Raw genomic sequence first — 20,484 nt, 5'->3', positions numbered from 1 at the left:
CATCAAAAACACGCATGCAGAAAAGCATCGGAAACGCATCTGCCGCAGCGAGATCTCTCGGAAGTGGGACAGGTACCTGTCAAAAACAGGAACCTGCTCCCCTCCCCCGAAAGGTGGCAAATGTGGCAAAGTGGGGGGGGGGGGGGGGGAGAGGCAAGTAAGTGGAGCTTCCACTTTTAGGTGGAACTCCGCTTTAAATGTCATATCCCTGCCCAAGCTGCACTGTTGTCATGTGCCAATACTAGGCTGGAAGATAAATATGTAAGTGATGAGAGCTGCATTCTTGTGTGTGTATATACACAGTATATGTGTGTGTATATATATATATATATATATATATATATATATATATTATATATATATATATATATATATATATATATATTCTAGAATGCCTCTCCCATCACTTACTTACATGTATAAATATTTTTCTCATTTCTTTTTTTTCATTCCTTTTATTGGGATGTGGGTCTGTGATTTCTGTGCCTTCAATCTTCTAATATGTAAATCCTGCCCTGGGAAAAACTCTTCAAACAGACAGACTTCTATCATAATACAGGAAGACAGGAAGTGAGCTGGGTGGGAACCAGAGGGGTGGTGAACTTCCACCTCTCACTTCCTGTAAGGCCTAGTCTGAAAAGGAAAGCATGGCATGGTGGAGACTCTCTGTATTCTCCTGGATGGATTCTCCTGGATTAAAGGTATGTCTTCTATTAAATAATATTAGAATTGTGACAGTTTGGTGCATGAGTTAAGTTTTATTTGTCTATTTCCTGCTGAATAGTTCTCATTCTGTGTGCATTCACAGTTACCATGCAGCATGTTCACAGTAATGTAATATTATAGAGCTCCTCTTCCACAGCATGTCACTCTGCTTCATATAATATGTATGGCTTCCATATTATATCCAGTGACTGTGTAGCATACTTTCAGTGCACATTGCTGCATATAATATGTGTGGCTTCCATGTTATATCCAGTAACTGTGTAGCATACTTTCAGTGCACATTGCTGCATATAATATTATATGGCTTCCATTCTATATCCACTCATCATGCAGCATAGGGGTTGATTTACTGAAGGCAAATCCATTTTGCACTACAAGTGCACATGGAAATGCAGTCGCTGTAGATCGGAGGGGAAGATCTGAAATGAGGGGAAGCTCTGCTGATTTTATCATCCAATCATGTACAAGCAAAAATGCTTTTTTTTTCCCATATCCCCTTCAGATCTACAGTGACTGCACTTCCAAGTGCATTTGTAGTGCAAAGTGGATTTGCCTTTAGTAAATATACCCCATTATAATGTCAGGGCACAGTGCTACCAATGTTTTATGTCTCCCTCCCCTTTTGTATATTATCTGCCCTGCTACTAGGTGCCAACAGATATGGATTTTTCCATACAGATACCAATTATGGGCCACCTTTCAGGCCGATAACATTATGAGGTACTGATATTCTGTTTACATCCAGCTGTCCCAGAAGTAGCCTGATATCAGTTGACACCTAGGCCTATTCTAACAGTCATTGGCCACTGTCAGAATGCAGGAAAAAAGAGCAGATAACCAGCTTGCTAGTGACTATTTTAAATTGCAGTAGCCAATAGCTAGTGGGCTATTACACCTGCCCACTGCCTGTTGTCAATCAGCAAAGGAGAGGATTTGAAGGAGAACATTCTTCTTCAGGTCTTCCTCTGCTGATTTACAACAGGCATTGGGAAGGGGGCGCAATAGTCAGCCTAATTTTAAAATTGAAACAGCCAATGGCAGTCTGGCTATGGTTCCCCCACTACCTGCTGTTTACAATTGTGCAGAAGGAGGTTAGCTGTGTCTGGGGTGTGTGTGTGTGTGGGGGGGGGTGGATGGGGGGTGTGGAGGTGGAAAGCTGAAATTTTTTATTTATTTTTTTGGATTCTGACAGATGGGCCGCTGTCAAAGCACCTGAGCAAGACTGACAACTGGTGAATGGAAAACCGGAATAAGCACTTGGAAGAAGAAACCGACAACTGAGACAACTTGCCTTTGGTAGCGGACAACTTAATTACGGTGGTGGGCACCTTCCGTTTTTTTTATATCACCGCATTCAACTGGCACTGTATCTGATCATCATATCTGCATCATCCTTCATTATTCATTTGGTCATCAGTGTTTGAGTTTTGTGGTGATATCATTAAGAACTTTTGAGGTTTGGTTTGCCATTATGTGCTGTTGGCCTACAATTTTGGGATCACGATTTGGCGTATTAACCTCTCATTTTTTACACATATAATTGGACATTCATTTTGTGAATTTATATACTAATTTTTCTGTGCACTCTGATTTTTGTTTTGGTTAATTATTGTGCACCGTTTTTGGCATATCAGCCCCTGGATGCCAATCTTTCAATGTGAATTGGTATTGGTGAAATTTTTTTATTTTGATTGAATTTTTTATATTGGCGCAGTCTTCATTTTTTTTATCTATTTATTGTGTGTTATTCCACCAGTACTGCTGCCTTTGTTATTTTTTTTTTTTTTTATCTTTATTTTCTCTTTGACCAATCATTTGCCTTTCATTCTACAGTGTTTTAAGGCAGAGTTAGGCAACCTTTAGAGAGGTGGAGATCTACCTGAACAACATGGGAGAAGTCAAAGATCACAGGGCGCAGTGTCTTCCAATGTTGCCTCCTACACCTGACTAAAAACCTATAATTGCCGTTACTACCGCGCTGCAATCACGTGCCTTTCACTGCAATTATTGGTGTTAACATTTTGCCTCTCACCACCTTGCAGAATTTCTCAGAGGCGCATTGGAGCATTGCATACCGCACTTGTGAATGAGCCCTTAGTTGCATTTGGCAATAGCACTTTTAAGGCTCATTCACATGTGAATTTGGGGGTGGTAAAACCCTGCCCCCAAGCCCTACCCCCTTTAGCTGCTAAGTGGGAGGGGGTCAGGGTGCCATGGGAGATGGGTGCTTGAGAGTTACTATTAGCTCTCAAGCAACCAGGAAACAAACAGTACCAATGGGGATTGTTGGGCAACTGGGAGTTTACTGTACTACATTCATTATAGTATCAGTGAGTGCACTGAGGTAACTACATACTATATACACAAGTAGGATTTTTGTTTTGTTGAACATCCTTACTTTTACCTTGGGTGAAACCCTCCTGGAATATTTTTGATCTAGTGGGGGGGTCAGCAGCAGACTGCAGGAAACCCTCTAATCATGTAAAAGTACATTTTTCCACAAGTCATCAATTTCTAACAAATTAAATTAATGGATATAGTGAGAAAATAGGCCATTATGTTACTTAAAAAGTTTTTATGCATTTCCATAGATTTGCCTGGCGTAATGGATACTTTGAAAACCACAAGAGCGCAGCTAATAGTACTGAAGAATGATGGTGGAAGTTCATCCTGTGTGGGTGTATCGTGTGCATCACCTTCTGTCCCGTCTGAAGTGTTGAGCTCATCTCCTTGTCAAGTGTCGTACTCAAGGCCTAACAGGTAGGTTTTCTTTTGGTAACGAAACATTTAAAACCGTATTTTTTTTAAATAACAAAACATGTCCTACTCCTATTTACCTGCTCTGTGTAAGGGTTTTTGTACAGAGCAGCTCAGATCCTTCTCTTCTCAGGTCCCATGCCAGTGCTCCTGAACCAGAGCTCTGTGTGTCCAATCACACACTGAGCCTTGCCTTGGCCCCATCTCCTAATTAGCTCACTGGCTGTGATTGATAGCATCGGGAGCCAATAGCTCCCACCGCTACAGAAAGCCAATCAGCAGTGCAAGTCCCTGGAGAGACAAGGCTCTCATGGACATCGCTGGATCGAGAGGGGACTCAAGTATAGGGGGGCTGCTGCACACAGATGTTTTTTTTTTTTTTTTTACGTTCATGCATAGAATACATGAAGGTAAAAACCCTTGTGTCTTTACAACCACTTCAATAAAAAGTAACCTTTAAGGCGGTGCCTCCAAGCGGCTGACAGATGGAGAGAAGCGGGTACAGTTAGACCCTATGAAAACATCAGCTTTGACATGTAAGCCAATATAACTGTGTCAAAATGAGATATCTTGCTCAGTCTGGTAGTAGTCTGAACTAATAAGACAAGTTGTAGGCAAGATGTTTTTTTTTTTACTGATTTTTGAAAAGTCTACAATTATTTTGATGTTTTTTATACATGCTTAATTTTGTTAGTTTTATTTACTCAGCTGCATCTGTTAGACTCCTTTCACACTGAGGCAGTTTTCAGGCGTTTTAGCGCTAGAAATAGCCTCTAAAAAGCTCATAAAACTGCATCCCTTTCAGTGCAATGAGTAATTTCACAATGGGGCGATGCGCTTCCGCCAACATTAGAAAAAGTCCTGCAAGCAGCATCTGGGGCGGGTTGGGAGCGCTATAAATAGCGCTCCTAAAACGCACCTGCCTATTGAAATTAATGGGCAGTGCTTCCAATGCACCCTAAAGCGCATTAAAAACTGGACTTTTTCCCTTTAAAAAAAACCGCCCTAAAAAGTGCTACAAAAAACACTGCAAAAACCGCCGGAGCTTTAGCATCGCTGCAGTGTGAAAAGGGTCTTATATGGCTTTTGATTCCCAGGAAAATCTAATAAGTCTAATATTTTCCATTTACTTTTTAAAGCTGCTACTTTGGCAAAGTTTCCTGGAACTTCATAAGCTGTGATCAGTGACACTGTTACGAGAAAAATTGCGGCGTTGAAATATCACCTGAAGGGAAACATCAGGAACCTCAGCAGAATACCACAAACTTTTATGTCATTAATGTCATTTATCACAGATAAACACCACTTTCTATTCCCTGTGTTGTAGTTTTTGTGTATATTTACATGATAATAAAGTTGTGTGTATTGTACTGTTATTGTTTTTTTTTTCCAAATGTTTGTCTAGTTTTATAGGCCTACAATATATAAAATACAATATATAAATACACAGCATTTCAAAATGTAATAGGAATGTATTTTTTAAAATTTTGCATTCAGAAGTACATTTACATTTATATTTAAAATATATTTAAAAAAAACATTCTTAATATATTTTTCCGAATATATTGCCATATATTTGAAATGCTACAATTTTGGCCAGATTCAATATATTTCAAAAATATATTTCAATATATTTGTGCATATATTTCGGAATGCATTGTGAAATATGTTGCAAATATATTCAGAAATATATGTTAAATGTACTTCTGAATGCATTTAGCAATATATTTTTGCAGCCATAATATATTGTAAAGTGCATTTTGGAATGCATTGTGAATATATTCATAAATATATGTGAAATGTACTTCTAAATGCATTTAGCAATATATTTCTGAATATATTCACAATGCATTCCAAAATGCACATTGCAATATATTTATGGTTGCATAAATATATTGCTAATGCATTCAGAAGTACATTTAACATATATTTATGAATATATTTGCAACATATTTCACAATGCATTCCACAATATATTCACAAATATATTGAAATATATTTTTGAAATATATTGAATCTGGCCAAAATTGTAGCATTTCAAATATATGGCAATTATTTGAGAAAAATATATTAAGAATGTTTTTTTTAAAATATATTTTACTTCCACATGGGTTAGCTTGGGTGGAAGAGGTACTGTACATCAGGTATCAATAAGCATAGAGCTGGTAAGGGTATGTTTAGTGAGACTGTGGGGTTTGCTTCCAGTGGTTGTCTAAGAACCTCCACCAGGTTAGTAGGTGGCCCTTATTGTTGGGGGGGGGTTAATGGTGGGGTATGTTCCCTTTTGGGCCCGTACTGTGCAGCCACAACTCCAGATGATGTCCCGGTATTGTTGTTTGCTGTAAGTGCTCCAGTGGGTGTTAGATGGTGATATGAGAGATAGGAGACAGGGATGTCAATTGGGAGAGTGCTAAAGAATACAAAACTGGGAGAGTAAGTTCATCTTGAATGCCGCTTAGTGTCCCGCCTAGGAGAATTCAAAGTGTGCTAGTTTGTCAAGATCTTGTGCGAATATTGATCTAAAGGGTATGAAATTCCCTTGCTGGACTTAATGCTAGGATGAGTTAGTTGGCAATTGCATTTGGTGTTGTGCCATCTATATTGGGGTCAAGAATATGACATTTAGTTGTGTTCACCTTGTAATATGAGGCGTTACTAAACTGTATTAGAGTATCTTGCCAGGCAGACAGGATGTAGAGGGGTTCATGAGCATGAGGATAACAATGTCTGCAATAGACTGACTTTGTGTTATTGTGAACCTATCTGTATCCATTAATGGAGGGGTGAGATCTAATGCTTTCAGACAGGGGTTTCCATGACTAAATTAAAATAGGGGGGCAGTGGATACCCCTGTCTAGTACTGTTAGATATATGGAAGGGGTGAAAAGCATTTCATAAACTTGAGCTGAAGGATTGGAATATGACTAAGCCATGACTAAGCACTGAAATAGTGTGAAACGCGTCGGCTGTCCCTTCCTTTGGCTGTGTTTTTTGTGTGCATGTCCATTTTTACCAATAAAGACAACTTTTGAAGTTTCCCCTGGAGTGCGGCTGTCCATCCCTTTTGAAATTCTACAAGGATTGGAATATAACGCCATGATAGCCGATTGAATTCTGTCTTTAAATCCAAACTTCTAGAGGATAGCTCACAGGTAAGCCCAATGCATCTTATCGAATGCCTTCTCTGCATCCAAGCAGAGAAGACATTTGCTTGCATTCTGCAAAATGTATGACATTGATCAAGCGTCTAGTGGTGTTTGAAGTCTATCTCCCTAAAATGAAGCCTGTTTGGTCCCTATGGATTAAACCCGGTAGGATATGCATGAGTCTAAAAGCTTTAATCGTAGCGTAGACCTTGAGGTCTATATTAAGGAGGGGGATGGGGTGAAAATTTTGAGACAGATGTCAGGACAACATGTCCTCTGGGAATAAAGAAGTAGAGGCAGCATGGTTATACTTGCTACAAAGGTATGGGGCCAAGGTGAATTTATGTTTGTAGTATTCTCCTGGTAGTCCATCAGGGCCAGGGGCCTGTTGTTTGGTAGAGAATCTATGGAAAACAGATCTCAGAATGGATGAAGGGCTCATTCAGGTTTAGTAATTGCTCTGACGATAGAGAGGACAATTTAAATTGTTTAGGAAGGCATTAATAAGTTCTGGAGAAGGTTGCGTAGGTACTATATTATCTTTAAGATTTACAATATTAATTTATGATTTAATATTATAAAAACAGTTGTAGCATCTACTGAAGGTTGGTATTTTTTTAACTCCTTCGTAATTTATGTTTGTAGTCAGAGCTTTTTTTTCTCAGAAAATAGGTGCAGGAACTCGACCACGACCCTGTTCATATTTTAGTAGAAGGGTCTTAAAGAAGCATTAAATACCAGGATTGCATTCCATACATAGTGCAGAATTCAGGGGGTTACATACAGAGTGCAGAGCTGTCACTTGTAAACACAGAAAAAAGACTTCTGTGTTTACAAGTGATTGTGGTGAGCAGGCACCAAAGGGTCTGAGCCAGAGGTGGTGGGAACTGAGTTCCCCCTGAAAAAAAAAGCTTGTTTGTAGTTTTCCCCTGGTAGTCCATCAGGGCCAGGGGCCTTGTTGTTTGGTAGAGAAATCTATGGAAGTACAGATCTCAGAATGGGTGAAGGGCTCATTCAGGTTTTAGTAATTGCTCTGACGATAGAGAGGGCAATTTAATATTATTTAGGAAGGCATTCATAAGTTCTGGAGAAGGTTGCGTGGTACTCATATCTCTTTAATATTATAAAATATTAATTAAGATTTAATATTATAAAAATAGGTGCAGATTAGGATGATGTAGTGGCTACTGGGGACCAGAATACAGTCAGGTTTATAAGCATGGTTTTTCTAACACGGTTCTCTTTTTCTTTGAGTTGTTTGCCATGACGATATATGGGAAAGCTCTGCTTGAGCAACGTGGGGCCGCTGTAGTTTGAAAATGTGTTTCTTGGGTGTTTCTTGTGTTGATAGAAGAGTTGGTCAAGATGCTGCATCCTTTTATAGCTTGAGAGCTCATTTGTATGAGTAACACTCCTAATGACTGCTTTGTGTGCGTTCCACAAGGTTGCAGATTCTTGTACCGATCCCACATTATGACAGAAGAATTCTTCCAGTTGCTAAGTAACCATTTGTCCACTAGAAAGTAGTCAATACACAAGTAGGAGTTATGTGTTGCTGAAAAGAAAATATAATTGCGTTCTGTTGTGTGATGATATCTCCATAAATCAAATAGGTCATTGGTGTGGTGGAATTTAAAAATGGGAGTTTGCAGCCTCAAGTGTGGAATAGAAGAGTCCAGCTGGTAATCGGGAACAATGTTAAAGTCTCTGTAAAGCAGAAAATTACCCTTTTGGATGTGTCGTTAACTTTATGGGTTTGTTCAGGAAATGCATTTGTTAAGGGTTGGGGGCATATATCAAAACCAAGGGGTAGATGACATTGTCAATGGTGCAGATTAGGATGATGTAGCGGCTACTGGGGACCAGAATGACAGTCAGGGGCTTGGAAGATAACAGTATCTCGGATGGCAATAAGCATGGTTTTTCTAAGCACGGTTCTCTTTTTCTCTGAGCTGTTTGCCATGAAGATATAGGGAAATCTTTGCTTGGTGTGTTTACGGCGCCTGCGCAGTCAGCTCTACACGGCAGGCGCCGTATAGCGCCGTAAACACCCGAGTGTCACTTTGGGTATTTTCGGAAGGCGTGACGCACTTTAGCAGCCCGTCAATTCAAATCGCTTGGCTTAGGAACGCCTATTCCCGCAGAAATCCCCGCTCGGAGCCGGATAACAACAGCTGATAAAAACGATAAAGTACAAAAAAAAAAAAAACAGCATACTGCAGATGTCAGCAGTATGCTGGATCTAATGGAGAAAGTTGATTTTTGGGTGAACTTCCACTTTAAGCCTCATATTTGTGTGTAGCATGCTGGTGCAAAGAAGCTGTACTTGCAATTGAGGAGCATTGGTGGTGTCTGAGGATTTTGAGAATTTTGAGATGTGGAGAATGACAGCAGCTCAAGGAGCTAACCAGGAGTGAATTCCCACAAGTTTAACAGAGGCGGTGGGTGGTGCATCCCAAAATTGAAGCAAGAAAAAGAAAATCATAAAAAACTGCAGTTGAACAAAACAAGCATAACAGGGACAGCGTTGGAGTATGCTGTAACTACAGTATGCCGCTGTGTGCAACTCATAGGGGAAATGCCCATAAAGTCAAGAATGTGACACAATACGAGTTCAGCTGGAGCCAAGAGCTGATAGGGTTGTAACTTTAATTGGGTGGGGGCCTATTATAGAGTTATCTATTCCTGCATTGAGGTTTGAGAGGGTTTTTAGCCAGGAGGGTGATACATTTCCTGGAGGTTTGTGAGTAGGCTTTTGTTGTGGCAGCTCAGGTATAATGTCCCAGGTATGGAGGAGAGCCAAGCTTTGTTGACACTAGTACTATTGTGCAACACTTAATTTCTTTCAATTATCAGCTGGTGGGGTTATCCCATTTGTAGGGGATATTATGATTGTGGCATGCCTTTGTCACTGTGGCAAGTTGCCTCCACAATTCCAGGGCAATTCCAGGGTATATTTGTAGAGATCAGCATATTTGCATATGGAGCTGGAAGTTGGCCAAAGAGCTACGAGTTGCTCTTTAATGTGGAAAAAATTCACGCGCATGATAACATCACGTGGAAGGTTGTTTGGCAAATGAGGAGGCTTGGGCAGACAATGGATGTGGTCTAGTATAAAATCCCATACTTGACCCTTATCTGAGCATGCAACCTTGCAGGTCAGGATAAGCAAGCGCCCCCTGAACCATACCAGACTGCTTGCCCTCAACATGGGAGGCTGCTTTGGGCCCCCCAAAGCACTCTGCCCCCATGTTAATGGGTACAAGGGCCTCATTCCCACAACCCTTGCCTGGTGGTTGTGAGGGTTTGTGGGTGGGGGATTATCGGAATCTAGACGTCCCCTTTAACAAGGTACATTGTACCTCTACCCATTCACCAAAGAAAAGTGTAAAAAAGTAAAAACCACAAAAGACAGTTTTTGACCATTCTTTTATTAAAAAAGGGAAAAAAAGTGTCCTGCGATTTCCATCCTTCTTCAATCCCGGCGCCGACGGACCTGAAAAATATATTAAAACTTGGTGATGTGACCAAGTGACCCGCCCCTTCTGACGTCATGTGCCATAATTTCCTTGATTTTTATCTATATTGCCGGGACCCAGCAATACATTACAGCCGCAAGCAAGTTTACATTTCATTTTTTTCCTTTAGAAATGTAATTTTGCTGCGGGACTGTAAAACACATCAGGCAGATGCACTACTTTACAGGCAGACTGAGGGGACCCCCCCCCCCCCGACACAATATTTAAAGGAATATTTATTTTTTCTTGTTTCACTTTAAGCATTCTTAAAATCACTGCTCCTGAAAAAACTGTAGTTTTTAAAAAAAATGCATTGATACATGTCCCCTGGGGAAGTATCCAGGTCCCCATACACTTTTTATGGCAATAACTTGCATATAAGCCTTTAAAATGAGCACTTTCGATTTTTCCTGTTCGTGTCAAATGGACACATGTTTTGCCTGTTTGCATGTACTTGTGCGAACCGAATCGAGGGGCTCATCCCTACACTACAGTACTGTGAGTAATATGGAGTCTGTTAGCTGTTCACTGTCTTCGCTATCTAAATCTCTGCACATACATTTTGGTAAAAATACTGTATTTGTTATTTTTTTGTCATAAACTAAGCTTTCAAAGACCAGGAAAATACATAATTTTTAAGTAAATATTTGATGTTATTTTCTTTATATCAGGAGTTAAATTTCTTTAAATATCTACACTACACTGACAGTCTCTCCAGGGGATATGTCTATTAGAAAGGATATTTAAGATAAATAAATTATTAAATGTTTTACAAATGCAGCTCTGTGAAATTCATATAATTTCAAAGAAAAGTAATGCATTCAAAATCCTCCAGGGAATTTGCATAAAAACAGAGTTTCACTTAGAATCATTCAGAAGAGACTTTTGGGAAAATAAGACAATTTCGAAGCAGTCTTAGGAAAAAAAATCTTATTCAACATTAACTTTCTAGAGAACAAAATTTGCATATTAATAAAGAATTAAAGTGCCCATGAAAAATTTGGGAGCAGTTACTTCCTCTTGACTGTTTTGTTCTTCTCATAAACATATTTTCAAATAAAAGAATGTTGTTTCAGTGCAACTATTGGCATAACTCTCTAAGGTTTCGTGTTCCAGTAAAACACAAGGAATTGTTATGATGGAAAGTGATTGAAATGGGCCCCTTTCACTTTATTCCCTTTATTAAAACAAGTAAAGGGATATGCTAACAAATTAAAATTCTTTTGAAATACTAATGTAGGCCAGACATGTTTTAAAGACTGGGGATATATGTATGAATTAGCCAAGTGTACATAAAATTACAAGTCTCAAAATATGTCTTGTAAAAAATACTTAAAATGAATAAAAGACTAATTCAATTATAGCATGTATTGTAGATAAGCATGTTGTCTGCAATTAAAATCTTATTTGTTTTGCAGAATAGAACAAAGCTAAAATGAAAAACTATCCACTTACCAACATGAATTATTTATTGTTCCACTAAGGCTTAAAGGAACACTAAAGGTTCGTTTTTTATTAGATCAATTGATTGCTGTAAGCAAGAGCATTTAAATATCACTTACCTCGTTTTTCCTTTTGACCTCCAAAATACAGTAATCCAGGTTTGAAAATGCCATTTCCTGTCTCTCCTCTTCTTGCTTTCCACCAGCACCTGAGCTGTTTTGCATGGTGGAAAGCAGAATGTGCTCACCCCCTCCCTATGACTACAGCCCTGCGTGAAGATGCTCTCTTATTCCTCACAGGCATGGAGGCTAAGCCTAATGGGAACTGTAGTTCCCATTAGGCCGTGATGTAGCAAGAATGAATGCGCACTGCAAACCAGGAAGTCAGTGAGAATAATGATTCAGGAGTGACGGAGGTGAATAAAACAGCTCCATTTCAACAGGTATCAGACTAGTTATAATGCAAAACATTACTTTTTACTTTATCAGCTACTGTCAGACTTTAATTTAAGAGAAAAATATTTTTGCCTTTACAACCCCTTTAAAGGGAATCCCTCACAAAGCAATGCATCTGGGTAAGAAGACTCCAAAAAAAAAGTAATTCCCCCCATTTGCACCACATAAAATAGAGCTAAACCTAATTACCACTTCAGCTCCAGAAGATTTACCCCCTTCATGACCAGGCCATTTTTTTGCCATTTTTTTGCCGCTGCGCGGTTGTGCAAAACTGTACCCAAATAAAATTGATGTCCTTTTTTTCCCACAAATAGAAGCTTTATTTTTATTTTTTACACTATAAACAAAAAACAGCTGACAGTTTTGAATATCCAATAAAATAAAAAAGTAAAAACTCAAATTTCTTCATCAATTTAGGGAAATATGTATTCTGCTACATATTTACAGTAAAGAAAAAAACATGCGCAAAAGTTATAGCACCTAAAAATGATGGTGTAAATGTATGGAATCCTTTTAAAAACACATTATTAAGTTTCAATTTGGTGTCTATGCTGAAATGATCTCATCACTCTGCAACAAAAGGTGAGAGGCTAACACATTTGTGAATACAGCAAAGAGCTGCACGCACACCAGAATTTACATAGTTTAGTAGACTCTGAGCCAACATCTAAGCCTTGGAAGTAGATGCTTACCCTGGAAAATATCTGAACAAAAATGGCTCCATCATTCTATGTTTCAGCAAGAATCTGTCCTACCCACCACCACAGCAAGAGCTCACGCTGGACACCTTGGTTTAAGGCCACACATGGAGTCTATTTTCCAGTTCACTATATTCACCTTGATTTAGTTTGTATCCTGGATTATTTTGCACACAGGTGCTAGGTCTATCCTGGATGGGCAGATAGCAGTTTGGATACAGTTCATTCCATCACTTGTGCTACAGCAAAGTTTAGAGACATGAATGTTTAATATTTGTGCATCCATCTTTATGTATATGTGTTTCATTATACAGCTCAGCTAAACCTGCATGAGGAAAATCAAATGTAGATTTTCTGCAGGGATCTTTTTGCATGAAGTTGACAAACATTCCAACAGAGGCTATACTGATCACTGCAACAATATATAGCATATATCTGACATTTTTTGCTACGATAAATGAGCTTAATGCCGCATACACACGATCGGTCAATCCGATGAGAACGGTTTTTGCTTCCCCCTCCAGCCGGTTGGAGCGCAGCCCATCTGCGTGTCACCATCTTTGCCTCTGTCTCCGTCTCTACAGTCTGCAGGCAGGCGCTCCTCTCCACAGCTATCAGCTATCGGCCCTGGTTAAGTCAGCCGTTTTGATTCGCTCAGCCCGGGTGTGTGAGGGAGCTCTCACACGTCTGCTCCTCCCATCATCTGTCTGTGTTCTGAAGGGCCCCCGGTTATTCACTTATGTGCTGTGGCTATAGCTGGGGACCGGCGAGCCTCTTCCGACCTTCACTTGGCTTCCGCTCTTGGGACTCCCATACTTCCCCTCTCGGTTTAGAGCTGCTGCTCAGTCCCCTCTTTGCGCTGTCATGTAAGCCCACAGCCCGTCGGCTGGGTTTTTGCTTCCCCCTTCGGCCGGTTGGAGAGCAGCCCGTCTGCGCATCACCATCTTTGCCTCTGTCTCCGTCTCTACAGTCTGCAGGCAAGCGCTCCTCTCCACGGCTATCGGCTATCAGCCCTGGTTAAGTCAGCCGTTTTGCTTCGCTCAGCCCGGGTGTGTGAGGGAGCTCTCACACGTCTGCTCCTTCCATCATCTGTCTGTGTTCTAGCCTATTTATTAATGTTGGCAACATAAGGATTAAAAACTGATTATGTTGATTGAGAGAGTTTAGTTCCAATTCAAGTAGCTGAAGTTTGCGTTTTCCAGTAGGTACCCCTTTTCATCAGACCAAACCGATCGTGTGTGGGCCCCATCGGTTATTTATCCATCGGCTAAAGCAGGCAACAAAATACCAACTGAGAAGTTGAATTAAAGGGATTGTAAAGGTAAAAAATATTTTTTTTTACCCTAAATAGCTTCCTTTACCATAGTGCAGTCCTCCTTCACTTACCTCATCCTTCAATTTTGCTTTTAAATGTCCTTATTTCTTCTGAGAAATCCTCACTTCCTGTTCTTCTGTCTGTAACTCCACACAGTAATGCAAGGCTTTCTCCCTGGTGTGGAGTGTCTTGCTTGCCCACTCCCTTGGACTAGCAGAGAGTCAGGACGCCCACTAACACACAGCTCCTTTCTCTATTTGCAATGTAGAGAGCGTCCTGACTCTCCTGTAGTCCAAGGGAGGGGGCAAGCACGACACTCCACACCAGGGAGAAACTCTCACATTACTGTGTGGAGTTACAGTACAGACAGAAGAACAGGAAGTGAAAATTTCTCAGAAGAAATAAGGACATTTAAAAGCAAAATTGAAGGATGAGGTAAGTGAAGGAGGACTGCACTAAGGTAAAGGAAGCTATTTAGGGATTTTGTTTTACCTTTACAACCCCTTTAAAGTTTTTTTTACTCTTGAAGGGTTATGGAAGCTGTCAACTACACTGGACTTGCACTTGTACCAAAAAGTTCTTCATTAGCCTCATAATTTCATCTTTTTTATTTTTCAAAGAAAAAAAATAACAATCAGTGGGGAAGAAAAATGTAAACACACAGTACACAACATTTTGCCTAAGCAACTCAATAAGCAAAATTGAGAGTGTCTACTTCTCTGACAGCTAAATCATTATTTTGTGGCATAAACAATTTCTCCAAAATCACTCCTTAGAAGATCTGTCAGTGTCTGGAGCCTGCCTCCAAGGAGTGAGTGGATCCATGGAACTGTGACAACGCATTTCCAAGATAAGTATGTTTTCTCATTCTTTGGAATTTATCATTAACTGGCCTCATAAGTTGTGTGTTAAATCTCCTCTCGGATGGACTGCAGCTGCACCATGTTCCAGTATGCATTCTAGTGACAATTGTGGAAGGAAAAGTGTCTACATTGAAGAAAATGATGCATTATGTTGAACATGTGGACATAAGAAATAAGGACATTTAAAAGCAAAATGGAAGGATGAGGTAAGTGAAGGAGAACTTCACTAAGGTAAAGGAAGCTATTTAGGAAAACAAATTGTACCTTTACAACCTCTTTAAGGTAAGGGAAGAAGCTAGCATCAGGAATGTGTAGAACAGAAGTACAGAATAGCATTTAAATCAGGCCAGGTAGTGGCTAGGTCAATAGCAGGAATCACATGCAGAAAATGAGTCAGAGAGCAAGGCAAATGCTGAAGGCCAGTCAGCACTGGCACTGAGTTAGAGCCTACTGTAAATAGGTCATCTGATGCCAATGCTAACTCTTGTCATACATGTCTGATGTGATGCATGTGTACAACCACATGCATTCTTTATTACACATGCCAATCATCTTCAAGTTTTTTTTGTCAAAGCTTAATTGAACAAGCTGAAGCTAAAAGCTGATTGGTTACCATGCACAGCTTCACCAGATTTGTACTCTCAGGTTTTAGTAGGTCAACCCCAGAGTTTGTAGGCTGATGATTATACTTGCTAAATATTCTTTGAAAGTTCCCCCATTGTGAAGCATAGTGGTGTTGGCCACTACGCTACTCCATGTTTCTGCAACTGCATATATTTTCCTACGAAAATCCATCCATACGAAAATCCATCCTACGAAATGTGAGTGTTCCTTATTACTATTTTTATTAAATTCCTTTTTAAAATGATATCACACTGTGTGGAACCTTACTTTAATTTTTGGTTACTTCATATGAGTACCTGGGTCGTTTAAGTACCCGAATTTCCTTTATTCCTCCATCTGAGTAAATCCACCGTATATTTCATTGTGAACTTGCTGACTTAAAAATATACAACTGAGACTTCTCCTTTCCAGCGATGCCTCCATGATGTCTATTCACCTACATTAGGACTGTTTGATTCAACTCTTTCTTTTTTTCACTTTAGTGGACGTTATTTATTATTTATTTTATTTACATTCACTGTGTTATCATCAGTATTTGTGGTTTCAAAATTTGATTAATATGAGCGCTGCACCTTTTTGTTGTGTATCATTTTGCTATTTGTCTTTGGCTGCAGGCAGCAGGCTGCTTTTCATAGATACACTTTTGAGTTAAAGCGCGGTATATATATTTTCATATTTTTTGCCTGCTGATGCTAAGACTTAGTTGCTTGCTGCAGAGAGAAACGAGTAGGCACACCAGTGGCCGGGCACCCTCGGCAGCAGTGCACCCTAGGCGGCTGCCTAGTTTGCCTAGTGGTAGCACTGGCCCTGCGAACAAGGCAATGTATTCTTCTTTACATTAAGGCCGCGTACACACGGTCGGTCTATCTGATGAGAATGGTCCGACGGACCGTTTTCATCGGTTCACCGCTGAAGTGCGTACACATCATCAGTTCAAAATCCGATCGGGTCAGAACACGGACGCGTAAACCATGTACGACGTCACTATAAAGGGGAAGGCCAAAGCCTTCATCACCGCTCTTGAGTCCGCTTTTGCTAATTCCGTGTAACCGCGTGTAAGTGAAAGTTTGGTGAGAGCCGGTTCGCGCTTTTCAGTCTCCGTGCTTTTCCAGATCGTATTATCGGGTTCAGTGTGTGCTCGTGGGTTTGTATTTGGCATTCAGTGCTGGCTTTCGGGTCGTTTCTGCTTTGCAGTGCCGTCCTGTCCGCTCGTATCTGTGTGCAGTGTGTTCTTTACAGGTATTGCTGGATTTGGGGGTGCTTTCTGTTTGAAGTGCGTTCTGACCAGCCGACCGGTTTGAAGCCATGATGGAGCAGCGTGATTTTGCTTGAATTAGTGCTGCATATGGGCTGTCTTCTGCAGTTCATATTAACTCAAGGACTTTGTCCACGAACAGGGGGAACAGGGGGAGGAGGAGTTCCTGGGCCAAGAATTGGTTGCGCCAGCGTGAACAATTCTCTCATATGCCTCTGCTTAGGGAAATCCAGGAGAATAATCCTGATGACTTAACCTCTTGACCACCGCCCCATGTCTAAAAGACATCCTATTTTTAAAGATGAATATCTCGGTAACGGCAGCAGCTGCTGCCACAACCGAGATATCTATCTCTTCAGTGGGCGGTGGTGTACACGATAACGGCGGTCTCCACGGCGGATTCACCGCGAGATCGCCGTTATCGGTAGCGGGAGAGGGCCCCCCCTCCCACCGCTCTCCCGCGCCCTCTGCCGCTTACCGGAGCCGTCGGTAGCGGCGGAGGAGATCGCGACCGTTCGGGAGCTGAGCGGGGACGAGACTGAAGGAAAAATCTCCTTCACCCGTCCCCATAGCTCTGCTGGGCGGAAGTGACGTCAAAACGTCAGTCCCGCCCAGCCTCTTAAAGAAACATTTTTTTTTTTGTCATTTGAAAAAATGACATTTCCAAATTTTTGTTTTTTTTGCATTTAAGCCTAAATATGAGATCTGAGGTCTTTTTGACCCCAGATCTCATATTTAAGAGGACCTGTCATGCTTTTTTCTATTACAAGGGATGTTTACATTCCTTGTAATAGGAATAAAAGTGATCACATTTTTTTTATTTTTTATTTCAGTGTAAAAAATTATTAAACTAAATAAAAATAAATAAGAAAACCCCAAAAAATTTTTTTAACGCGCCCCGTACCGACGAGCTCGCGCACAGAAGCGAACGCATACGCGAGTAGCACCCGCATATGAAAACTGTGTTCAAACAAGTGAGGTATCGCCGCGATTGTTAGAGCGAGAGCAATAATTCTAGCCCTAGAGCTACTCTGTAGCTCAAAAAATGCAACCTGTAGAGTTTTTTAAACGTCGCCTATCGAGATTTTTAAGGGTAAAAGTTTGACGCCATGCCACGAGTGGGCGCAATTTTTAAGCGTGACATGTTGGATATCATTTTACTCGGCGTAACATTATCTTTCACAATGTATGAAAAAATTGGGCAAAATTTATTGTTGTCTTATTTTTTAATTCAAAAAAGTGATTTTTTTCCCAAAAAAGTGCGCTTGTAAGACCGCTGCGCAAATACGGTGTGACAAAAAGTATTGCAATTACTACCATTTTATTCTCTAGGGTGTTAGAAAAAAATATATATAATGTTTGGGGGTTTTAAGTAATTTTCTAGCAAAAAAAACTGTTTTAGTCTTGTAAACACTGAATCTGAAAAATTAGCCCGGTGGTAAAGAGGTTAAGGTAAGTTTCCTCCTTTAAACAACACAATCTATGTTTTTTTTTAATGTATGCCAATGTCTTGTATTTCTTGCATTTTTCCCTAATTACCATGATTGTAATATGCTGTGAATGTTCCCTTTTGTTCCCATGCATGTTGTAAGCTTTCCATGCTCTTGTCTTGGCCTACATGCATCTTTCCCTTCACTAACCTGTCCAGCATGCTATCCTAGGGCCAAACACACCCAGCCTAGTCATTTTTCAACCTGATTTTTGTCTTCTGCTCCATTGTAGTTCTGGCCCCCCCACCCTTAAAATGTGTCCCAATGTTTTTTTCTACTTCATTTTAGGCAGAGTGCTACCTGTTTATAATTTTAGGGCCTACACTCAGCTAGAACCCCCCCCCCCAAAAATGTTTATATTTTTCGCCATGTAATACTCACTCCAATACTAATAAATACTCCAATACTAATAAATGTTACACTGATGTTGCACAAGGATGTTTTTTTAATTGTGATACAGTAGCAATGTTTATTTGGCAAAGTACTCATTTTAATATTTTGTTTGTCCCCACAGTTTCCCTCCACGCCACAGGAATGGCAGACTGTGGCTTCCCAATTTGCCCAGTGGTGTGATTTTACCAACTGCGGAGGGGCAATAGATGGGAAACACGTCCGCGTAGTGCCGCCACCCCATTTGGGGTCGTACTATTTCAACTACAAAGGTTTTCATAGTATCGTGTTGAATGGCGGTGGTGTCGGCACAGTACGAATTTTTGTATGTGGACGTGGGGAAGAACGGCCGGCTGTCTGATGGGAGAGTGTTCGCGCAGAAGGAGTTTGCCAAACGTCTACAATCTGGTGGTCTGGAACTGCCACTGGTTGAAGACAATTTGGAGGGACTTCCGTTTGTTTTTCTCGCGGATGAAGCTTTTGGGCTTGGACCTCACCTCATGCGGCCTTTTCCCAAGAGGACCCTCACCCCGGAGAGGAGGGTTTTCAATTTTCGGCTGGCCAGAGCCCGGAGGGTAGTTGAGAATGCCTTTGGGATACTCGCCAGCCGGTTCCGCCTGTACAGACAGCGATACACCTGGCGGAATATAAATTGAACACCGTTGTTTTTGCCTGTTGCATTTTGCACAATTTTTTACGCAGGCACTCCCAGTCGTACCTATCCAACATTGGTGCTGGGGCAGGACTACCCTCAGATACCTTTCCTCCTTTCCTGGCATGGACACTGGTCGCGCTAGCTTGGCCCCCCAATCTGCTCGTGAGGCACGCAACAAATATGTTGAGTACTTCATGGGTCAGGGGCCCATTGCTATGCCAGAACATATTTATTTCTAATTCGGCCCCAAAAAGAAAGAAATATTAATTAATAAATAATTTGACCATTGGAATTTATACAGTTGTTTGTCATTCTTGCTTTGGTTTCCTTTTATCTGTCTCTCTGGTTCTCCTTCTAGTGCACTTCTAGTGCCAAATGTAGTTCTCTGTTTTAGTAAATAACCACAATTGCACAGTAGTCACTCTACATACTAGTATTGAGCATAGAAAGAAGAAGCCACTCCATTTTTGTATTTTTCAGGGGTTTTTATTCTGTGCTCAACCTCTGCGTTTAATAATTGTTCTGGTAACAAAATACAAAATTTTTGGGTTCTGCACAACTTTTGCTTTATTTATTTTTTATGGTAATTAAAATATATTATTATTTTTTCATGTTGTACAAAAACCAATGCGTTTTTATACAAAAAAACAATATCTCTAAACAATGGAACTTACAAAGTTCAACCTTATTCGAAACACATGTGATGGGGTGCTGTCACCCCGTAACAAGCCAAAATTTGAAGATGCACACATTTTGACTGGCCAAATGGGGAATTATCTCCTGATACCATGCCAAATGTCAACATGTGCTATCTGCCATCATGGGTGATCAATGGATGTGTTTTGGGGGTGCAAACCCTTCCTCTCACCTACTTGAGTAGCGAGGAAGGGGTTGCACCCACAAAGCACAGACAATCGATATCCTGTGATGGCAGATAGCACATGTTGACACACTGTGTGTATCTTCAAATTTTAGCGTGTGGATTATCCAATACAAATTGGTGTGCAAAACATAACATTGAAACAGGTTTGGGGGGGGGGGTAATTTTTTATACGGCCCATCATGTCAATGATGTTCTTAAAATTTTGCTCCATGACATTCATCCTATTCCTCATAATGTCCATTTCAGTACTGCAGTCCATAATTAGT

At 40.5% G+C, this 20,484-nt stretch overlaps 1 long non-coding RNA gene across 1 annotated transcript; it reads left to right on the top strand.

Annotated features, from left to right (window-relative positions):
• The first annotated feature begins 512 nt into the window (after positions 1–512).
• Positions 513–3,464, top strand: LOC120931524. Its single transcript, XR_005747875.1, has 3 exons — positions 513–701; positions 1,919–2,022; positions 3,318–3,464. It is a non-coding gene; the product is annotated as an uncharacterized LOC120931524 (long non-coding RNA).
• Positions 3,465–20,484: the final 17,020 nt, after the last annotated feature.

The sequence above is a fragment of the Rana temporaria genome, chromosome 1 (assembly GCF_905171775.1).
Source record: "Rana temporaria chromosome 1, aRanTem1.1, whole genome shotgun sequence".
Taxonomy (NCBI): Eukaryota; Metazoa; Chordata; class Amphibia; order Anura; family Ranidae; genus Rana; species Rana temporaria.
This window is presented reverse-complemented; position numbering and strand designations above follow the sequence as displayed.